This window comes from Hyaena hyaena, unplaced genomic scaffold (assembly GCF_003009895.1).
Source record: "Hyaena hyaena isolate Hyena2069 unplaced genomic scaffold, ASM300989v1 scaffold_1909, whole genome shotgun sequence".
In the NCBI taxonomy this organism is placed as follows: Eukaryota; Metazoa; Chordata; class Mammalia; order Carnivora; family Hyaenidae; genus Hyaena; species Hyaena hyaena.
The window spans coordinates 31403-37143 of record NW_024082544.1 but is presented as its reverse complement, the minus strand read 5'-3'; the positions used below and the strand labels follow the sequence as shown (position 1 = coordinate 37143).

At 33.4% G+C, this 5741-nt stretch overlaps 1 long non-coding RNA gene across 1 annotated transcript; it reads left to right on the top strand.

The window, feature by feature from the left end:
- The first annotated feature begins 2236 nt into the window (after positions 1-2236).
- Positions 2237-3124, top strand: LOC120226935. Its single transcript, XR_005527122.1, has 3 exons — positions 2237-2353; positions 2456-2558; positions 2942-3124. It is a non-coding gene; the product is annotated as an uncharacterized LOC120226935 (long non-coding RNA).
- The last annotated feature ends 2617 nt before the right edge of the window (positions 3125-5741 follow it).

Here is a 5741-nt window from a genome sequence, read left to right as displayed (position 1 = left end):
GGAGACACAGAATGAAACAGGCTCCAGGCTCTGAGCTGTCAGTACAAAGCCCGATGCGGGGCTCGAACTCATAACTTGAGCGAAAGTCAGATGCTTAACCAACTGAGCCACCCAGGCTCCCTGTATTATTTTAATATTTTTGATAAATTTGGAAAAAGTGTAATGGATCCTTATGGCAGGTATTTTGGGATATGCAGAAAAGAAAGAAGGTAATAGAAATCATCATAATCCTGCCACTCATACATAATATATGTGTTCTTTTTTAGCTTTCATTTTTTTTTGATTTGCCTATGTTTACATACAGAGGAAACCAAAATTTTTTACTATGTATTGTTTTATGTGCAACTTTTGTGTGTTTATTTCCTAATTACACAATTGTACATAAATACATTTCATAATAGTTTGTGCATTTTTTTCATTTCATTTTGTATAGATTTATAATGTGCACAGAGAACATTTTAATACAAATTTGACCACATAGTTGTGTTTTCAGGGTTGTAATATTTCATTCATTACTATAATGGTTTATATTAATATCTCTCTTACCCATAAATTCTAAACTCTGTAACTGCACCTACCAAGTCCCTTGTTATCTTTGAATTCCCAGGCCTGAGTATCAATCCCACTATGGCTGTAATATCAGTACCTTTCCATAGGTCTTGAAGTTAATTTCAGTTCTTCCCAGACATGTCAGTAGATTTTATAGCAGTCTGTTTTGTATTTGTTTTTGTGATTGCTCTTAGTTTTTCTAATCGTTTTTAAAAATGTATTTTAGTGTTATAATTTAGAAGTTGCAATGTAAGCTACTAGATGCCATGTAAACTCATATAGGTAATCTTAACCTGAAATGAATATTCTTTTTAGAATATATTGTGTTGTTCTGTGTTCTCAGCATTCTGTTACAAGTAGAATTACTAGAATAGATTTTAGCAGTTGTGATGACTACAGCAAAATAGTGCTTTTCTACTTAATGTCCTAAAAGAGTAATCAAGAGATATTGTTCCTAAAAATGAAACCAGTTATCTCTATAAAAATTTTCTTTTCCTTGTACTTTTGTCAAGTTTCCTGTAGGAAAGCATTTGAGGCTGATCAGATTCTTTCACTGCACATTGTAATTCTTCTTTCATAATACTGATCACACTAGTAGTTACTTATTTATCATCCATGTTCCCCACTAGACTTTAATCACAAAAGAATAGAGACAATGTTACATTTTTTCACCTCTATATGCATTGTACCTAAAAAAAAAAACTCTGCTTGACACATAGTTATTTGTCAAGCTGAATTGAACAGAACAGTGCCATCCTTGGGTACAATGCTTAATCTTCTTGATCAGTACTTCCCAGCCAAGAAAAAGTAATCATGTAAAGTTGTAGAATCAGGAGGTACAGATAGATCAGTTTACAGAATTACCAAAATATATTTCATAACCTAACATAACTGGCACACAATTGATGTTTAGTAAGTATTTATTGAATGATATATGATTTATTGAATGAGGATCAAATTAATAAACAAATACTTGGTGTGTTAGTGAATGAGACTATATGTCAATTATGAGACATTGTTCCTGATGGAAACTTTTTAGTCACTTGCTGGTTATTCTCTAGCTCAAATATTTAAACAGGGCTTTCTGACACAGAAAATACAAGTAATACTTGTCACTGGGTTGTTATGAAGCTTTAATAAAACTATACTTGTGAAACTCCCTAGCACCATGTCTGGTATGTAATGAATATAAAGTACACATTCTGAAGACTCTGGACATCATTAGAAATCCCACTCCTGGTGCAGATTAGAAAATCCAAGATTTGTTTATTTTCACTTGTCTTTTAGAGGAAGCACATTGGACTTTTGAAGACTATATACTACTTAACTTGAATAAACCGTATAAATTTGATAAAATAGTATTGTTCTTATTAAAACATTTAGAAAATGCTTTATTATATCTTACAGAATTATTTTTATCTTATAAAACCTTTTCTAAACTTTTCCTTGAAAACTTTTCTAATTATATATGTTTATAATAGAACATATTATGTCAAAGTCAAGATGCGTTCTTGATGGCCTTTTTACTAATAATTCCTGAAGCTTACTTACTGATTTACTTAAAATCATATGACCAATTGAAATATTGAAGATCAAGGTAGGAGGCAGTTTGCAGAGGTAGTATTTGACTTTAAATGCATTGTTTTATAATTAAAAGATTTATTTTTCCATTTCTTTTAAGGATATTTCATGTTGTTTTCAATCAAAAAAAATAGGATTGATTGCTATTTCACAATTAAATATGATTTAAAAAAAATAACTTGGAATTATCTGCCTTCCTTTATCATCAAATGTCTACAAAAGGGTATGTGTTTATTTCCTCTACTCCTAATTTACCCTTATTTTATTTGAATATTCTGATTATCTTCTTAAATTTCCAATTGCTCCCTTTTTTTTCTTCATCTAGAGTTCAGATTCTCTCATCGCATCTATCCAAATCCATAGTCTCTTCTGACCTCAATGTCTTCATGCAGGAAGGGGACTTCACGATACTCACTAGATCCAGGAGTGTATGTATCTGTTTTTTTTTTTAATAGTTTATTTTCAAGTTGGTTTCCATATAACACCCAGTGCTCATCCCCACAAGTGCCCTCCTCCATGCCCATCACCTCCCTTCCCCTTCCCCCCACTCCCATCAGCCCTCAGTTTGTTCTTGGCATTCAAGAGTCTCTCATGGTTTGCCTCCCTCCCTCTCCCCCACTATTTAAGGACCTTATTTCCTCTATCATCTAAATATATATATTTAGCGGAGTTTATTCCTTGACTTTTTTCTCCTCTGCTCTACACAAATAGGCAATCTTAACAATCTCTGCTTCAGACTTTACCTCTGTGGAAACTCCTAAATTGATATCCCTAGGCCTAATGTTTAAACTGTTTTCTGTCTTAACCAAAGCTCTTCAACTTGGCTGTGTCTCTGAACCTCTTCAGGAAACAGAGTTGAATAAGCCCTATGAGACTTCTCTGTGTTCTGAACATGTCTGGTGTGTTCTCTCTGCTGATTTACATCATTCCATCCACTAAATGGAATAAACCTATGTGAATAAAAACTCAGTCTGGCTTTCAATACCAGAATAAATCTGCCTTTCCCATGAAGCTCTTGTTCTTTCATTATTCATCTAGAAATTTACCCAATCCTTTGTAAAGAATTTGGAAGATAGTGCGAATAAAATAGAGAACACATGTCTGTTCTTACAGAGTGCACTGTTTAGTTCTCACTCTCAAACCAGTTGGGAGAAATTTCTTTTTCTGTCTGTTCTCAAATCCAGTATGGGCATCTATCTTCTGACACTTATCCATCCCTATATTCCTCACAACCATTGTATGTTCTAGACATTCATGTGGCATGTGGTCAATGAAAGAAATGTCTAATGTTAGATAGTGTGTAAAAGAGACCACAAATCGGTTAACCTGTCTAATCGTGTACACTGGATTAAGCAAATTAGGGGAAAAAAAAGTCACAGCTGTAGACCTAGATGAGCATAATAGGATGACAAAGAGTGAGATAGAAAAAAGATGGATAACCAAGTTCATGTGTAGATTTGTAGGAAGGTAGAGAAAAGAACTAGAAAGGAGAGTCTCCATTACTTAGCTTGTTTTTTTTTAAAAAAAGAATGCGGCACCTGGGTGGCTTAGTCATTTGAGCATCTGACTTCAGCTCAGATCATGATCTCACGGTTCATGATGTCACGGTTCATGAGTTTGAGCCCTGAATTGGGGTTGCTGCTGTCAACATGTACATAGCCCACTTCAGATCTTCTGTCCCCTCTCTCTCTGTCTTTCTCCCACTCATACTCTCTCTCTCATTAATAAATAAAACGTTACTCTCTCTCAGAAATAAATAAAACATTAAAAAATAAATAAAACATTAAATTATAAAATAATATGAAGAAGAAAGTTTGGAATAATATTTGTTAGGGTCTCACATCAGTAACTAGGTTCCCAAGAGTTGACAGAGTAGTCCCAGGGTATGAAAAGACAAATCTGTTTAGCTTCCAAGTAGCAAGTAACATTGAGGAAAATGTGTCAGGAGTAAGTCCTCAGGCTCATCGCTGATAATCAGTAAGAGATTTTAGTTCTTAGGAGATTTTTGAGAACCAAGTAGGGCACCAAGTTTTAAGACTGGGACACTGAATATGCTACCAAGCCAGAGAGCTAGACATTTTGAACTAAGACAAAAAATAACTTACCAAACTCTAGTTCAAAGGTAAACATGTTTTCAGAACAAAGTCTGGTTATGGGGACATTGGGTGGTATATGGACTCTAATATTAGCAAGAAAGATTGCAAGTTTAGTTTATGAAAGCCGGGGTATAGGTATTTAAGTCCTTCCAGCCAGATGTCAGGGTTGGCCTATCAATCTGAGACTGCTGGTTGAGGTCAAGGTTTGGTTTTAGAGAATGAAGTAAAAGGGATGCACAGATTACAAACAGTGGGAGGGGAGGAGGGAAGCCATTGATGTATATTTAATCAAAATAGGCAATAATTCTTCTAGCTAATAACTTTTAGAAAGCGAAGCATTTTGTTCAAAGTAAAAGTTATTATCTAGTATGACGTAGAACTGTTTTCCATTTACTGATTAAAATTAAACTAACAAGAAAAATAATTGCTTTGAACAAAATACGAAGTTTCAGTTTGGAGTATTCCCATGTAAGGTAGAATAAAATATTTTTATTTGAGAAAATGGAACAAAATGTTCTCCTATCTTAACATGTTGTAATATGTTTTCAATGATATATATTATATTAGAAAATGAATAATTTGGCTTTTTATTAATATCTACCATTTCACTAAATGAATTTTAAAATAATATTGTCATTTTCACACTCGTTATGTGTTAGCATCTATGCTAAGAATTTATCCACACTCTTTCACTTAATCCCTCTTATATTCACATATGCCAAATATTATTTTCTTTTTAAAAAGAGAACTTTAAAGCTCAAAGAGATTAAATAATTTGTTCAGAGTCTCACCGTTGGTGAGCAGAGTTAGGTTTTTACTAAGTATCTGGTGGATTTCCAATATCCTGGGATCTAAAGAACACAGTGCTAAAACCAGGTCAATGTGCATACTCACAGCATCTCAGAATGGGGATGCTTTAAAATTCTTCAGACAGAGTGAGAGATTTTGAAAATATACCTATAAGAACAGTTTTCAAGATAACACGGGTTTACTCATTATTGAAATGGTGACGTAAAATTGTAATTTATTCTCAAGATAGAACTATTTCAGCTCATTTATCCAGAAGCTTGAAGAGTTCTTCTCTCTTTGCACAATCAACAGATCGTGGTGTGAGAATGTAAGGACAGAGGGTAATGCTATTTTATTAACCTCCATCATGGGCTCCAGTAACATTCCTTATGCCTCTATAACTTCTCTTCATTAGCAATGTTTAATGGAGATTTACCTTACCTACGGTCATAAAATAATTTGATCTTGCTAACTACTGTGAAATGTACACATTTTGAATAACAGGTTGAAATAAAAATGCACAAAATATTACCTACAAAGTAACAAACAGTGAAGACCTTGCAAAAAAATACAGGGATTATATAATTTGGCGAATAAGTTTTATAATTCATTTAATAATCCATCCTATGGTTTGTAAAGCAATTTTGCACAATGAGGTTCAAAATTTTGGAAGCAACAGTATATCTTTTAAGTAGTAGAAAGAAACAGAAAATGCAGAAATGAACT